This window comes from Panulirus ornatus, chromosome 55, assembly GCF_036320965.1.
Source record: "Panulirus ornatus isolate Po-2019 chromosome 55, ASM3632096v1, whole genome shotgun sequence".
Lineage (NCBI taxonomy): Eukaryota > Metazoa > Arthropoda > Malacostraca > Decapoda > Palinuridae > Panulirus > Panulirus ornatus.
In genome coordinates, this window is record NC_092278.1 from 39,608,017 (window position 1) to 39,625,738 (window position 17,722).

Genomic DNA, 17,722 nt, shown 5'->3' on the forward strand with positions numbered 1-17,722 from the left:
AAATAATAGCAGGTTTATTGACAGGAAGGGAAGTGAAAGATTACAAGCAATTTAAATTTTTTGATACACTTCACAGCAATACATTGCAACTAATGGAATTACATAGTGACAGAAATCTTGGGATAAAGCATTACAGGTTATGGGTCACTCATCAATGATAGTTGTCTTTGTTCATTCTATAGGAGTCAACAGTACCGAGGAAGAGAACCAAGATGGCTGACGTGCAGAGAACATAACATGCGATCATCATGAAGAGCAGGAATAGTACCTCATAACACCCTATAAGAAGTACATTTCATGACTCAGAGCTTCATGAGCGATCACAAGTGGGAGACGTCTTGAACAAAGTCTTGGTTCATCTTGAGGACACAGTTAACTGTTGTTTCTAACCATAAGTACCGGAAACCCTGCAGCAGACATGACCACGGGCCGGGCACCAGAAGTTGGGTAGTTTATTACTGCCAAAGCATCTATGCGGAAGGGAGCAATAGTAACCTGCTGCTGTGCAAGATCCCGAAACATAATCAGGCTCCGGATCACCTGGAAGCCGGGTAAAAAAAGGGGAAGTGTTTTATCAGCAGACGACACAATATCAGCCATACATTGCAAACATTTTTTTTTTACTCATTTGTGGGGTGAAAGAAAAATATACCATGAACAGCAATGGTCTAAAATATATTATGAAAGGCAACGGTCTAAAATATATTAAGAGTTTATCCTAGTTTCTCATCCGTGGACAGAGAGGAAGGACAGGTATGTTGCTGACTGTATATCATACTCGTCGCTGTCTCCCACGTTGGCGAGCAAGCGCAAGGAAACAGACCAAAGAATGGCCCATTCCACCCACATACACATGTATATACATACACGTCCACACACGCACTTATAGAAACCTATACATTTTAACGTATACATATATATACATACACAGACATATACGTATATACACATGTACATAATTCATACATGCTGCCTTTATTCATTCCCGTCGCCACCCCGCCACTCATGAAATAGCATCACCCCTCCCCTCGTGAAGTAGCGCTAGGAAAGGACAAAAGGCCACATTCGTTCACACTCAGTCTCTAGCTGTCATGTATAATGTACCTAAACCACAGCTCCTTTTCCACATCCAGGCCTCACAAAACTTTCCATGGTTTACACCAGACGCTTCACATGCCCTGATTCAATCCATTGACAGCACGTCGACCCCGGTATACCACATCGTTCCAATTCACCCTATTTCTTGCACACCTTTCACCCTCCTTCATGTTCAGGCCCCGATCGCCCAAAATCTTTTTCACTCCATCCTTCCACCTCCAATTTGGTCTCCCGCTTCTCCTCGTTCCCTCTACTTCTGACAAATATATCCTCTTGGTCAATCTTTCCTCACTCATTCTCTACATGTGACCAAACCATTTCAATACACCCTCTTCTGCTCTCTGAACCACACTCTTTTTATTACCACACATCTCTCTTACCCTTTCATTACTTACACGATCAAACCATCTCACACCACATATTGTCCTCAAACATTTAATTTCCAACACATCCACCCTCCTCCAAACAACCCTATCTATAGCCCATGCCTCTCAACCATATTATAATGTTGGAACCACTATTCCTTCAAACTTACCCATTTTTGCTCTCCGAGATAACATTCTTTCCACACCTTCTCTATCGCTCCCAGAACCTTCGCTCCCTCTCCCATCCTGTGACTCAATTCCGCTTCCATGATTCCATTCGCTGCTAAGTCCACTACCAGATATCAAAAGCACCTCACTTACTCCAGCCTTTCTCCATTCAAACTTACATCCTAATCAACTTGTCCCTCATCCCTGCTGAACCTAATAACCTTGCTCTTATTCATATCTATTCTGAATTTTCTCCTTTCACATACTTTTTTAAACTCACTCACCAATTTCTGCAGTTTCTCACTTGAATCAGCCACGAGCGCTGTATCATCGGTGAACAACTGGCTCGCTTCCCAGGACCTCTCATCCACAACAGACTGCATACTCGTCCTTCTTTCCAAAACTCTTGCATTCACCTCCCTAACAAACCCATTCATAAACAAATTAAACAACCATGGGGACATCACAGTACAGTACAGAAGGTGTTACCGGATTCCTGCACGAGATTACACCGCGAGTGAAAAGTCACTTTGGCGAGGCTGTATCAGTAAGAGTACAATCTCGTCAAGAACTTGTCACTCCAAAGGAGTCCTCATTTCCCTGCTAGTGGAAGTAGGTCGGCCGTGAGTTACAGGAACCTTTAGAAGGACCCTGGGTAACACCAGGAATCTTCCACAGAAATTGGTCCTGGGCTAATTCATTCAGCCACAACCTTGCTGCCATAAAGGTACCTCACGCAGTCGTCATGCAGTAAGATCACTTATCATGTACTAGAAGCCACTCGTCATGCAGTACGGTCCCTCATCATGCACTAGGACCACTCGTCATGCAGTAAGGTCATTCATCACGCACTAAGGGGCCATTTGTCACGCAGTAAGGTAATATATCATACACTAGCGGTCACTCGTCATGCAATAAGGTCACTCATTATGCACTAGGGGGTCACTCGTCATACAGTAAGGTCACTCACCATGTACTAGGGGCCACTTGTCATGCAGTAATGTCAACCACAATGCACTAGGGGCCTCTTGTCATAGAGTAACGCACTCAACATACACTAAGGGCCATTCGTCATGCAGTAAGGCCATTCTCCATTTACGAGAGCCACTTATAAGCAAGAGGGGTCCCGTACCATGCACTAGGAGCCACTTATAATGCAGAAGGGGCATTCACTATGCACTAGGGTCCATTCGTCATGCAGGAGGGTGACACATGATGTTCTTGGGGCCATTCGTCATACAGGAAAGTCACTCATCATGCACCAAGGATTAGTAAATATGCAGCAAGGTCACTCACCATGCACCAGGGTCGCCGCCACCAAGGATAGCACCACCAGCATCAACATGGCCTTGCTCTTCATCTCTGCCAAAACTGTCGACGAAAAAAATTCATCAGTTTCTGTATCGACGTTTTGATGAATAACAGTTTTGACGGTCATCTCAACATTCCATAAGCGAACAAAATCCTATCGACTAATAAGTTTTTAATATCTACTTGTCTTTCCCGCCTTTGTAAGATAACCTCTGAAACAAATAAACGGAAGCACCATTTCCACACAATCATCCACCGATAAACACTCATGATCCTCCATAATTTACCAGGACCATTTGGTAAACTTTGATTCAGTCCATGAACAGCACGTCGGCCCCAAGGCCGTTCTGCTCAGTGCTCAGGCCCCTGCTACCCTAGGTCTTAATCCTGTCCTTTCGTTTTTTTAAAAGGTTCCTTCCTCTTCCATGCTCCACTTCTAGCCCTTGGATCATCTCTCAGTCTCTCATTACTCATCCTCTCCAAGTGGCCACACCATTCCAGCACACTATGGTAGGCTCTCATAGTCATAATTTGTTCAATGGGACACCTCCCTTTCGCAAAATTATTTCTTACACGACCGAGCCCGCCTCGTGCCACATGTCCTCAAACATTTCATTTCGAACACGTCCACATTTTCCATTAAATAAAGCCCGACTTAACATCCACGCCGTCATGAAAGACTTTCTTGAGTATCATACCTTCATACATACTCAGTGTTGCTCTTATACATACTGATTCTACTAACAAAGGCTCCTTTAATGCAGATAGGACCTTAACTCACTCTTTCACCCATGGCTTATTTTAAGCCTCATAGTTCCATCGACAAAGGTGAGTAATGAGGCAGTTGAGGGAATAATTGGTATACATGGGGTGTTCAGTGTTGTAAATGGAAATGGTGAAGAGCTTGTAGATTTATGTGCTGAAAAAGGACTGGTGATTGGGAATACCTGGTTTAAAAAGAGAGATATACATACGTATACGTATGTAAGTGAGAGAGATGGCCAGAGAGAGTTATTGGATTACGTGTTAATTGATAGGCGCGCGAAAGAGAGACTTTTGGATGTTAATGTGCTGAGAGGTGCAACTGGAGGGATGTCTGATCATTATCTTGTGGAGGCGAAGGTGAAGATTTGTAGGGGTTTTCAGAAAAGAAGAGAGAATGTTGGGGTGAAGAGAGTGGTGAGAGTAAGTGAGCTTGGGAAGGAGACTTGTGTGAGGAAGTACCACGAGAGACTGAGTACAGAATGGTAAAAGGTGAGAACAAAGGAGGTAAGGGGAGTGGGGGAGGAATGGGAAGCATTTAGGGAAGCAGTGATGGCTTGCGCAAAATATGCTTGTAGCATGAGAAGCGTGGGAGGTGGGCAGATTAGAAAGGGTAGTGAGTGGTGGGATGAAGAAGTAAGATTATTAGTGAAAGAGAAGAGAGAGGCATTTGGACGATTTTTGCAGGGAAAAAATGCAAATGAGTGGGAGATGTATAAAAGAAAGAGGCAGGAGGTCAAGAGAAAGGTGCAAGAGGTGAAAAAGAGGGCAAATGAGAGTTGGGGTGAGAGAGAGTATCATTAATTTTAGGGAGAATAAAAAGATGCTATGGAAGGAGGTAAATAAAGTGCGTAAGACAAGGGAACAAATGAGAACGTCAGTGAAGGGGGCTAATGGGGAGGTGATAACAAGTAGTGGTGATGTGAGAAGGAGGTGGAGTGAGTATTCTGAAATTTTGTTGAATGTTTTTGATGATAGAGTGGCAGATATAGGGTGTTTTGGTCGAGGTGGCGTGCAAAGTGAGAGGGTGAGGGAAAATGATTTGGTAAACAGAGAAGGGGTAGTAAAAGCTTTGCGGAAGATGAAAGCCGGCAAGGCAGCGGGTTTGGATGGTATTGCAGTGGAATTTATAAAAAAAAAAAAAAAAGGGGGTGACTGTGTTGTTGACTGGTCGGTTTATATAATGTATGTATGATTCATGGTGAGGTGCCTGAGGATTGGCGGAATGCTTGCATAGTGCCATTACAAAGGCAAAGGGGACAAAGGTGAGTGCTCAAATTACAAAGGTATAAGTTTGTTGAGTATTCCTGGTAAATTATATGGGAGGGTATTGATGAGAGGGTGAAGGCATGTACAGAGCATTAGATTGGGGAAGAGCAGTGTAGTTTCAGAAGTGGTAGAGGATGTGTGGATCAGGTGTTTGCTTTGCGGAATGTATGAGAGAATTACTTAGAAAAGCAAATGGATTTGTATGTAGCATTTATGGATCTGGAGAAGGCATATGATAGAGTTGATAGAGATGCTCTGTGGAAGGTATTAAGAATATATGATGTGGGAGACAAGTTGTTAGAAGCAGTGAAAAGTTTTTATCGAGGATGTAAGGCATGTGTACGTGTAGGAAGAGAGGAAAGTGATTGGTTCTCAGTGAATGTAGGTTTTCGGCAGGGGTGTGTGATGTCTCCATGGTTGTTTAATTTGTTTATGATGGGGTTGTTAGGGAGGTGAATGCAAGAGTTCTGGAAAGAGGGGCAAGTATGCAGTCTGTTGTGGATGAGAAAGCTTGGGAAGTGAGTCAGTTGTTGTTCGCTGATGATATAGCGCTGGTGGCTGATTCATGTGAGAAACTGCAGAAGCTGTTGACTGAGTTTGGTAAAGTGTGTGAAAGAAGAAAGTTGAGAGTAAATGTGAATAAGAGCAAGGTTATTAGGTACAGTAGGGTTGAGGTTCAAGTCAATTGGGAGGTAAGTTTGAATGGAGAAAAACTGGAGGAAGTAAAGTGTTTTAGAGATCTGGGAGTGGATTTGGCAGCGGATGGAACCATGGAAGCGGAGGTGAATCATAGGGTGGGGGAGGGGGGGCGAAAATTCTGGGAGCTTTGAAGAATGTGTGGAAGTCGAGAACATTATCTCGGAAAGCAAAAATGGGTATGTTTGAAGGAATAGTGGTTCCAACAATGTAGTATGGTTGCGAGGCGTGGGCTATGGATAGAGTTGTGCGCAGGAGGGTGGATGTGCTGGAAAGGAGATGTTTGAGGACAATATGTGGTGTGAGGTGGTTTGATCGAGTAAGTAATGTAAGGGTAAGAGAGATGTGTGGTAATAAAAAGAGTGTGGTTGAGAGAGCAGAAGAGGATGTTTTGAAATGGTTTGGTCACATGGAGAGAATGAGTGAGGAAAGATTGACCAAGAGGATATATGTGTCGGAGTTGGAGGGAACGAGGAGAAGTGGGAGACCAAATTGGAGGTGGAAAGATGGAGTGAAAAAGATTTTGAGTGATCGGGGCCTGAACATGCAAGAGGGTGAAAGGCGTGCAAGGAATAGAGTTAATTGGAACGATGTGGTATACCGGGGTCGACGTGCTGTCAATGGATTGAACCAGGGCATGTGAAGCGTCTGGGGTAAACCATGGAAAGTTCTGTGGGGCCTGGATGTGGAAAGGGAGCTGTGGTTTCGGTGCATTATTACATGACAGCTAGAGACTGAGTGTGAACGAATGGGGCCTTTGTTGTCTTTTCCTAGCGCTACCTCGCACACATGAGGGGGGGAGGGGGTTGTTATTTCATGTGTGGCGAGGTGGCGATGGGAATGAATAAAGGCACAGTATGAATTGTGTACATGTGTATATATGTATATGTCTGTGTATATATATATATATATATATATATATATATATATATATATATATATATATATATATATTTTTTTTTTTTTTTTCTTTTTTTTTATACTTTGTCGCTGTCTCCCGCGTCTGCGAGGTAGCGCAAGGAAACAGACGAAAGAAATGGCCCAACCCCCCCCCCCCCATACACATGTACATACACACGTCCACACACGCAAATATACATACCTACACAGCTTTCCATGGTTTACCCCAGACGCTTCACATGCCTTGCTTCAATCCACTGACAGCACGTCAACCCCTGTATACCACATGACTCCAATTCACTCTATTTCTTGCCCTCCTTTCACCCTCCTGCATGTTCAGGCCCCGATCACACAAAATCTTTTTCACTCCATCTTTCCACCTCCAATTTGGTCTCCCTCTTCTCCTCGTTCCCTCCACCTCCGACACATATATCCTCTTGGTCAATCTCTCCTCACTCATTCTCTCCATGTGCCCAAACCATTTCAAAACACCCTCTTCTGCTCTCTCAACCACGCTCTTTTTATTTCCACACATCTCTCTTACCCTTACGTTACTTACTCGATCAAACCACCTCACACCACACATTGTCCTCAAACATCTCATTTCCAGCACATCCATCCTCCTGCGCACATCTCTATCCATAGCCCACGCCTCGCAACCATACAACATTGTTGGAACCACTATTCCCTCAAACATACCCATTTTTGCTTTCCGAGATAATGTTCTCGACTTCCACACATTTTTCAAGGCTCCCAAAATTTTCGCCCCCTCCCCCACCCTATGATCCACTTCCGCTTCCATGGTTCCATCCGCTGACAGATCCACTCCCAGATATCTAAAACACTTCACTTCCTCCAGTTTTTCTCCATTCAAACTCACCTCCCAATTGACTTGACCCTCACCCCTACTGTACCTAATAACCTTGCTCTTATTCACATTTACTCTCAACTTTCTTCTTCCACACACTTTACCAAACTCAGTCACCAGCTTCTGCAGTTTCTCACATGAATCAGCCACCAGCGCTGTATCATCAGCGAACAACAACTGACTCACTTCCCAAGCTCTCTCATCCCCAACAGACTTCATACTTGCCCCTCTTTCCAGGACTCTTGCATTTACCTCCCTTACAACCCCATCCATAAACAAATTAAACAACCATGGAGACATCACACACCCCTGCCGCAAACCTACATTCACTGAGAACCAATCACTTTCCTCTCTTCCTACACGTACACATGCCTTACATCCTCGATAAAAACTTTATATATATATATATGTATATATAACTAGATAATATATATATATATATATATATATATATATATATATATATATATATATATATTATTTTATTTATTTTGCTTTGTCGCTGTCTCCCGCGTTAGCGAGGTAGCGCAAGGAAACAGACGAAAGAATGGCCCAACCCACCCACATACACTACATACACGTCCACATACGCAAATATACATACCTATACATCTTAACGTATACATATATATATATACATATATATATATATATATATATATATATATATATATATATATATATATATATATATATATATATACACACAGACAAATACATATATACACATGTACATAATTCATAGTCTGCCTTTATTTATTCCCACCGCCACCTCGCCATACATGGAATAACAACCCCTCCCCCCTCATGTGTGCGAGGTAGCGCTAGGAAAAGACAACAAAGGCCCCATTCGTTCACACTCAGTCTCTAGCTGTCATGTAATAATGCACCGAAACCACAGCTCCCTTTCCACATCCAGGCCCCACAGAACTTTCCATGGTTTACCCAAGACGCTTCACATGCCCTGGTTCAATCCACTGACAGCACGTCGACCCCGGTATACTGCATCGTTCCAATTCGCTCTATTCCTTGCAAGCCTTTCATCCTCCTGCATGTTCAGGCCCCGATCACTCAAAATCTTTATATATATATATATATATATATATATATATATATATATATATATATATATATATATATATATATATACACAGCATGGAAGGGTCAAACCCTGCACTATGTAGGTAAAAACCTTCCATTCAACAGTTGACAAACCAAACTCAACAATAATAACGGTGATATACATTATCTATATATCTTGTCAAGTATTTAGATTCCATAATACATGCATTATACGTAATGTTTTGAATATAAAAGTACAAAACGTTTAATTTTTCAACTAGAGCAATGACAAGAGTACTAACCTTGTCCTGTCTGTGCGTGATGGTGATGTCAGTTAGGCTGTCGGTTGGCAAGTATCACACACCCGTTGGCCGAGTTTACTTATACCAGTGGATTATGTTGGCTGCTACTGGGGAAATTTACTGATCTTTGATATATAACTAAGCAACTCATGGTCCCTTATCACCTCGGGGGAATTTTCGTGGTAAAATCCCAGTGACCAGTCACATAGGGCTTGAATTAGATACAGCGACATATGTCTACATATTTCACACACACACATACACACACACACACACACACACATATATATATATATATATATATATATATATATATATATATATATATATATATATATATATGAGAGAGAGAGAGAGAGAGAGAGAGAGAGAGAGAGAGAGAGAGAGAGAGAGTGGTAATGAGAAGCGTGTGTATGAGAAAGCTGAAGAGGTTGTTCTGTTTTGATTTGGACTTATCGAGAGACAAAGGGTATAATTGTCAAAAGTGAAGGGGAGAAGAAAGGGAAGACCAAAGTGGATAATGATGGAGTGAAAAATGATTTGAGTGATTAGTGCTTGACTGAACATGCAGGAATGTGAAGAACTTGCATGGGATAGAGTGAATTACGGTGGTGTGGTATGTAGGGGTCAACGTGCTATCAATGAACTGAACCAGGAAATATAAAGCAGCAGGGGAAAACTAGGAAAAGGTCTGTGGTGCCTGGTTGTGCATAGAGGGCTGTATAGGATGCATGTGAGCGAATGAGGCCTTTTCTTCGCCTGAACCTGGCGCTACCTCTCTTAACCTGGAAACGGTAAACACACACACGAATATAGTGCATATGAACCTGCACCTCCATAGTACACATAATACCCTCCAACAGCCAGGACTCAAACTTCTGACCTCTGCGAGGAAGTCGGGAACGTTAACCGTTCGGCTAAGATATCCACGAAGAATAAGATATTCAATTACAAGCAATGGAATACCCTTCGACTCATCCATGAACAACTGGGTCTAGACCGATCAAATCCCATGAGGCTCACATTACCAGCAGATAGCATCGTACAGAACCTTACTGTACAAACGCGGAGGTATATGAACACGAATATAATGCATATGAACACGCACTATCGTAGAACAGACGGACATGAATCCACCGTGCACCCTCCCGTCCCTAACCTGCACCCTCCAAGTGACAGCTAATCAGTCCACAATGTTTGATTAACATCCAGGTTGTGTTGGTCAGGCCAGACGCAGGGTGTGGACTCGGCTGTTCCTGGGTCATCAGCAGCGGTCCCTCTGGGCACAGCAGGACGACCGTATACAAGGCGTTTCCTGTGGTGAAGGCCGCGTTTACCAATGAACCTCACACCTGTGAGAGGTCGAGCCGGATAATGAATCGTTTCATGTTAACTTTATCTATAAAGCATATTCGAATTATGAGAGCGACACTTGCTAGAGGAAGTATGGAGACAGGGAACCATCGTAGATAACACTATCTCTAGCTGCCTGGAGAGAGGTCAAAATTGGCGGGTCAGTCGAGGGCAGCTCCCGTGCTGAAAACGTTATCACCAACCACACACACACACACACACACACACACACACAGACACATACACACACACACAGGACTCCCCCAGTCGTAGTGGTGCGAGGTGACGTGTGATGGCATCAACAGGACGGTCCCAGGCTCTCCTGGTAAATCCAACTCGTCCACGAGCGATGAATAGCAGGAATGCCAGAGGTTGTCATATGATCCTGTATTTCCCAGCCTCAGCCTCCTGCAGTCACATGACTGACATATATTGTAACGTTACTAAGGTGCGTGACAAGAACGATTTTCATGGCATATATCGACGGTTATAAGCATGTACCATTAAGAGAAAAATAATAGACAAGTTTTAAAGTAGATACTATGATGAATATGAAAAAAATGAAATATATGTATTATACGAATATAGTGCAAATAAGCGCGCACTACCATATAAACACAAAACTCCAACAGCCAGGATCGAACCCGGGACCCCAGCCTAGCAGGTGGGAACACGACTGATCATAAACTGCCTGTACTGCTCCTGCTGCTACACAGGGTCCCGGGTTCGATCCTGGCTGTTGGAGGTTTGTATGATTTTATATATATATAAAGTATGAAGTATGAAGTCTGTTGGGGATGAGAGAGCTTGGGAAGTGAGTCAGTTGTTGTTCGCTGATGATATAGCGCTGGTGGCTGATTCATGTGAGAAACTGCAGAAGCTGGTGACTGAGTTTGGTAAAGTGTGTGGAAGAAGAAAGTTAAGAGTAAATGTGAATAAGAGCAAGGTTATTAGGTACAGTAGGGTTGAGGGTCAAGTCAATTGGGAGGTGAGTTTGAATGGAGAAAAACTGGAGGAAGTGAAGTGTTTTAGATATCTGGGAGTGGATCTGTCAGCGGATGGAACCATGGAAGCGGAAGTGGATCATAGGGTGGGGGAGGGGGCGAAAATTCTGGGAGCCTTGAAGAATGTGTGGAAGTCGAGAACATTATCTCGGAAAGCAAAAATGGGTATGTTTGAAGGAATAGTGGTTCCAACAATGTTGTATGGTTGCGAGGCGTGGACTATGGATAGAGTTGTGCGCAGGAGGATGGATGTGCTGGAAATGAGATGTTTGAGGACAATGTGTGGTGTGAGGTGGTTTGATCGAGTAAGTAACGTAAGGGTAAGAGAGATGTGTGGAAATAAAATGAGCGTGGTTGAGAGAGCAGAAGAGGGTGTTTTGAAATGGTTTGGGCACATGGAGAGAATGAGTGAGGAAAGATTGACCAAGAGGATATATGTGTCGGAGGTGGAGGGAACGAGGAGAAGAGGGAGACCAAATTGGAGGTGGAAAGATGGAGTGAAAAAGATTTTGTGTGATCGGGGCCTGAACATGCAGGAGGGTGAAAGGAGGGCAAGGAATAGAGTGAATTGGAGCGATGTGGTATACCGGGGTTGACGTGCTGTCAGTGGATTGAATCAAGGCATGTGAAGCGTCTGGGATAAACCATGGAAAGCTGTGTAGTTATGTATATTTGCGTGTGTGGACGTATGTATATACATGTGTATGGGGGTGGGTTGGGCCATTTCTTTCGTCTGTTTCCTTGCGCTACCTCGCAAACGCGAGGGACAGCGACAAAGCAAAAAAAAAAAAAAAAAAAAAAAATATATATATATATATATATATATATATATATATATATATATATATATATATATATATATATATATAAAGGGGATTAAGAATACTTCCCACGTATTCCCTGCGTGTCATAGAAGGCGACTAAAAGGGGAGGGAGCGGGGGGCTGGAAATCCTCCCCTCTCGTTTTTTTTTTTTTTTTAATTTTCCAAAAGAAGGAACAGAGACGGGGGCCAGGTGAGGATATTCCAAAAAAGGCCCAGTCCTCTGTTCCTAACGCTACCTCGCTAACGCGGGAAATTGAATAGTTTAAAAGAAAGATATATATATATATATATATATATATATATATATATATATATATATATATATATATATATATATATATATATATATAATCATACTTTGTCACCGTCTCTCGCGTCAGCGAGGTAGCGCAAGGAAACAGACGAAAGAATGGCCCAACCCATACACATGTATATGCATACACGTCCACACACGCACATATACATACCTATACATCTCAACGTATACATATATATACACACACAGACATATACATATATACACATGTACATAATTCATACTGTCTGCCCTTATTCATTCTCGTCGCCAACCTGCCACACATGAAATGACAACCCCCTCCCCGCACATGTGCGCGAGGTAGCGCTAGGAAAAGACAACAAACGCCATATTCGTTCACACTCATTCTCTAGCTGTCATGTGTAATGCACCGAAACCACAGCTCCCTTTCCACATCCAGGCCCCACAAAACATTCCATGGTTTACCCCAGACACTTCATAAGCCCTGGTTCAATCCACTGACAGCACGCCCACCCCGGCATATCTCATTGTTCCAATTCACTCTATTCCTTGCACGCCTTTTATCCTCCTGTATGTTCAGGCCCAGATCACTCAAAATCTTTTTCACTCCATCCCTCCACCTCCAATTACATCTCCCGCTTCTCGCTCCCTCCACCTCTGACACATATATCCTCTTTGTCAATCTTTCCTCACGCATTCTCTCCATGTGACCAAACCATTTCAACACACCCTCTTCTGCTCTCTCAACCATACTCTTTTTATTACCACACTTGATCAAACCACTTCACACCACATACTGTCCTCATACATTTCATTTCCAACACATCCACCCTCCTCCGCACAACCTTATCTATAGCCCATGCCTCACAACCATATAACATTGTTGGAACCACTATTCCTTCAAACATAACCATTTTTGCTCTCCGAGGTAACGTTCTCGCCTTCTACACATTATTCAACGCTCCCAGAATCTTCGCTCCCTCCCTCACTCTATGACTCACTTCCGCTTCCATGGTTCCATCCGCTGCTAAATCCACTCCCAGATATCTGAAACACTTCACTTCCTCATTTTTTTTTTTTCCATTCAAACTTACCTCCCAATTTATTTGTCACTCAACCCTACTGAACCTAATAAACTTGCTCTTATTCACATTTACTCTCAGCTCTCTTCTTTCACACACTTCACCGAACTCAGGCACGAACTTCTGCAGTTTCTTACCCGAAGCAGCCACCAGCGCTGTATCATCAGCGAACAACAACTGACTCACTTCTCAAGCCCTCTCATCCAGAATAGACTACACACTTACTCCTCTCTCCAAAATTCTTGCATTCACCTCCCTAACAACCCCATCCATAAATAAATCAAACAACCATGGAGACATCACGCACCCCTGCCGGAAACCGATATTTGCTGGGAACCAATCACTTTCCTCTCTTCCTACTCGTACACAGGCCTTTCATCCTCGGTACAAACTTTTCACTACTTCTGGCAACTTGCCCCCACATCATATACTCTTAATGCCTTCCACAAAGCATCTCTATTAACCCTACCATATGCCTTCTCCAGATCCATAAATGCTACATAAAAATCCATCTGTTTTTCTAAGTATTTCTCACATACATTCTTCAAAGCAAACACCTGATCCACACATCCTCTACCACTTCTGAAACCACACTGCTCTTCCCCAGTCTGATGCTCTATACATGCCTTTACCCTCTCATATAATTTCCCAGGAATACTAAACAAACTTATACTTCCGTAATTTGAACACTAACCTTTATCCCCTTTGCCTTTGTACAATGGCACTATGCATGCATTTCGCCAATCCTCAGGCACTTCACCATGAGCCATACATACATTGAATATCCTCACCAACCAGTCAACAACGCAGTCACCCCCTTTTTTGATAAATTCAACTTCAATACCATCCAAACCAGCCGCCTTGCCGGCTTTCATCTTAAGCAAAGATTTCACTACCTCTTCTCTGTTTACCAAACCATTCTCCCTGACCCCTCTCACTTCGCACACCACCTCGACCAAAACACCCTATATCTGCCACTCTATCATCAAACACATTCAACAAACCTTCAAAATACTCACTCCATCTCCTTCTCACATCACCACTACTTGCTATTACCTCCCCATTAGCCCCCTTCACTGAACTTCCCATTTGTTCCCTTGTCTTACGCACTTTACTTACCTCCTTCCAAAACATCTTTTTATTCTCCCTAAGATTTAATGATACTCTCTCTCACCCCAACTCTCATTTGCCCTCTTCTTCACCTCTTACACCTTTCTCTTGACCTCTTACCACTTTCTTTTATACATGTCCCTGTCAATAGCACTATTTCCCTGCAAAAATCGTCCAAGTGCCTCTCTCTTCTCTTTCACTAATCATCTTACACACACACACACACACACACACATATATATATATATATATATATATATATATATATATATATATATGATCTTGCACACATGTAAAAACTCCCCCCCCCCTCTCTCTCTCTCTCCCCACATACCTTCCAGTTAACTTCAGTACTCTCAATCTACGCTTCCTTCCCTAGCTTACTAATTTTTCTACACTTCTTTGCCACACGTGTCTTGTCTCAAACCACTGTAGATTCTCACACTTCCCTCCACCAGGAAGTGACTAGACATCGTACCCACACCCCTGTCTCAGCTCGTCCAAGTCCAACAACCTTTTCTTTGAACGCCAGTCTACTAATACGATCCAGTAAAGTCCATCGATGGATTTTCTTTGATGCTAAGTGTTCCAAATAACAAATCCTTTTTCAGCACGCAACAGACAACCTATTCCTCGTTTTTGATGTACACCGGGTATCCCAAGTCCCCCAAGTATATACCGTCGACAGCCTCATCACCCTCGCATCAAAATTGTAGATGCTCCCACGTAGCTCTTCCCAAAAATAGCACCCTTGTCTTCACTTCCCCCACTACCAGGTGCATAAACACAACCATCACCACCTCTCTTAGTCTACTGTCATGCTAAACCACATAAATTCTCAACTCACCTCTTTACTCTCCTTAACCCAACCCAAATGTCACCCTTTCCTTCGTTCTTCACCACACAAACTTTACCCTTGAAGATCTTGAGGAATGTCCTGCCCCTTCCCTGGCCCCTTCAAGGCAGTTTCGCTTCAGAGGCAAGAGCATCCACGTGCCTCTCCTCAAGCACAATTCCTGTCTCTCTTCGTCTCGTCCTGCTTACAACTATGCACATTCAGACACCCCAACATGAGCCTTTAAAGAGAGATTCTCTCTCTCTCTCTCTCTCTCTCTCTCTCTCTCTCTCTCTTTTGGAAACTGATAATACAAAGCGGGTTCCCATCCTCTCTTTCCACCTCCTATACGTTGGAGATATATGGGTAGGATTATTGTACTCCCAAAAGTAATATACAGGCACCCCTCTGCTTATGAAAGTTCGAGTTACGAATTTTCAGAGATACGAAATAACTCACGAGAAAATATAAAGATGAGTGACGATTCTGATCCAGTTGAATGGTATTTCTTAACTGCATGCCACAAAGCGGTAGAGTAAGAAGCCGACGAGGTGGAGGAGCCAGAGCCCTGCACAAGCTTCACCTGCAAACGGGTGGCTGTCTTTCAGTGTGGGTGAAAAGACACTGGCTCCCTCTGATCCTCAAAGATCCCATCATAGAAAGAATCTTTAAGGTGTTTGCAGCCTGATATACAGTAATACATGATGAAAAGATTACTTTTAAGACTTCGCTTGACAAGTTCTTCAAGCCAGTACTAGTTACATCTGCAGCACCTCCTACAGTCATCCCCAGAGGCAAAGCCAACTTCACTGCCAAGTACTGTCATCCTCAGTGACCCAGAAGATCCCCAATCCTATCCACTATCCTTTATCTAACTCCAACACTCATCCAAGCAACGTCAAACAAGGCAGCACCATGTAGCAAGGTATTTCATCTTAATTCAATTTACTTCGTGTAAGTTATACACTCTTGATTACATAAATGTTATATATATATATATATATATATATATATATATATATATATATATATATATATATATATATATATATATTATTTTTTTTTTATTATACTTTGTCGCTGTCTCCCGCGTTTGCGAGGTAGCGCAAGGAAACAGACGAAAGAAATGGCCCCACCCCCCCCCCCCCATACACATGTATATACATACGTCCACACACGCAAATATACATACCTACACAGCTTTCCATGGTTTACCCCAGACGCTTCACATGCCTTGATTCCATCCACTGACAGCACGTCAACCCCGATATACCACATCGATCAAATTCACTCTATTCCTTGCCCTCCTTTCACCCTCCTGCATGTTCAGGCCCCGATCACACAAAATCTTTTTCACTCCATCTTTCCACCTCCAATTTGGTCTCCCTCTTCTCCTCGTTCCCTCCACCTCCGACGCACATATCCTCTTGGTCAATCTTTCCTCACTCATCCTCTCCATGTGCCCAAACCACTTCAAAACACCCTCTTCTGCTCTCTCAACCACGCTCTTTTTATTTCCACACATCTCTCTTACCCTTACGTTACTCACTCGATCAAACCACCTCACACCACATATTGTCCTCAAACATCTCATTTCCAGCACATCCATCCTCCTGCGCACAACTCTATCCATAGCCCACGCCTCGCAACCATACAACATTGTTGGAACCACTATTCCTTCAAACATACCCATATTTACTTTCCGAGATAATGTTCTCGACTTCCACACATTCTTCAAGGCCCCCAGAATTTTCGCCCCCTCCCCCACCCTATGATCCACTTCCGCTTCCATGGTTCCATCCGCTGCCAGATCCACTCCCAGATATCTAAAACACTTCAATTCCTCCAGTTTTTCTCCATTCAAACTCACCTCCCAATTGACTTGACCCTCAACCCTACTGTACCTAATAACCTTGCTCTTATTCACATTCACTCTTAACTTTCTTCTTCCACACACTTTACCAAACTCAGTCACCAGCTTCTGCAGTTTCTCACATGAATCAGCCACCAGCGCTGTATCATCAGCGAACAACAACTTACTCACTTCCCAAGCTCTCGCATCCCCAACAGACTTCATACTTGCCCCTCTTTCCAAAACTCTTGCATTTACCTCCCTAACAACCCCATCCATAAACAAATTAAACAACCATGGAGACATCACACCCCCCTGCCGCAAACCTACATTCACTGAGAACCAATCACTTTCCTCTCTTCCTACACGTACACATGCCTTACATCCTCGATAAAAACTTTTCACTGCTTCTAACAACTTTCCTCCCACACCATATATTCTTAATACCTTCCACAGAGCATCTCTATCAACTCTATCATATGCCTTCTCCAGATCCATAAATGCTACATACAAATCCATTTGCTTTTTCTAAGTATTTCTCACATACATTCTTCAAACCAAACACCTGATCCACACATCCTCTA

General features: G+C 43.1%; 1 protein-coding gene across 2 annotated transcripts in view; it reads right to left on the minus strand.

Moving 5' to 3' along the window:
• PIG-O (phosphatidylinositol glycan anchor biosynthesis class O) overlaps window positions 1-17,722 on the minus strand; it is a 177,339-nt gene continuing 159,617 nt past the window's right edge. For both annotated transcript variants that reach the window (XR_011716732.1, XR_011716733.1), the window contains exons 9-10: window positions 2,928-3,002; window positions 1-540 (exon numbers count right to left, since the gene is read on the minus strand). The gene's annotated coding sequence lies outside the window, so the exon portion shown is untranslated. The remainder of the gene's footprint in view (window positions 541-2,927; window positions 3,003-17,722) is intronic.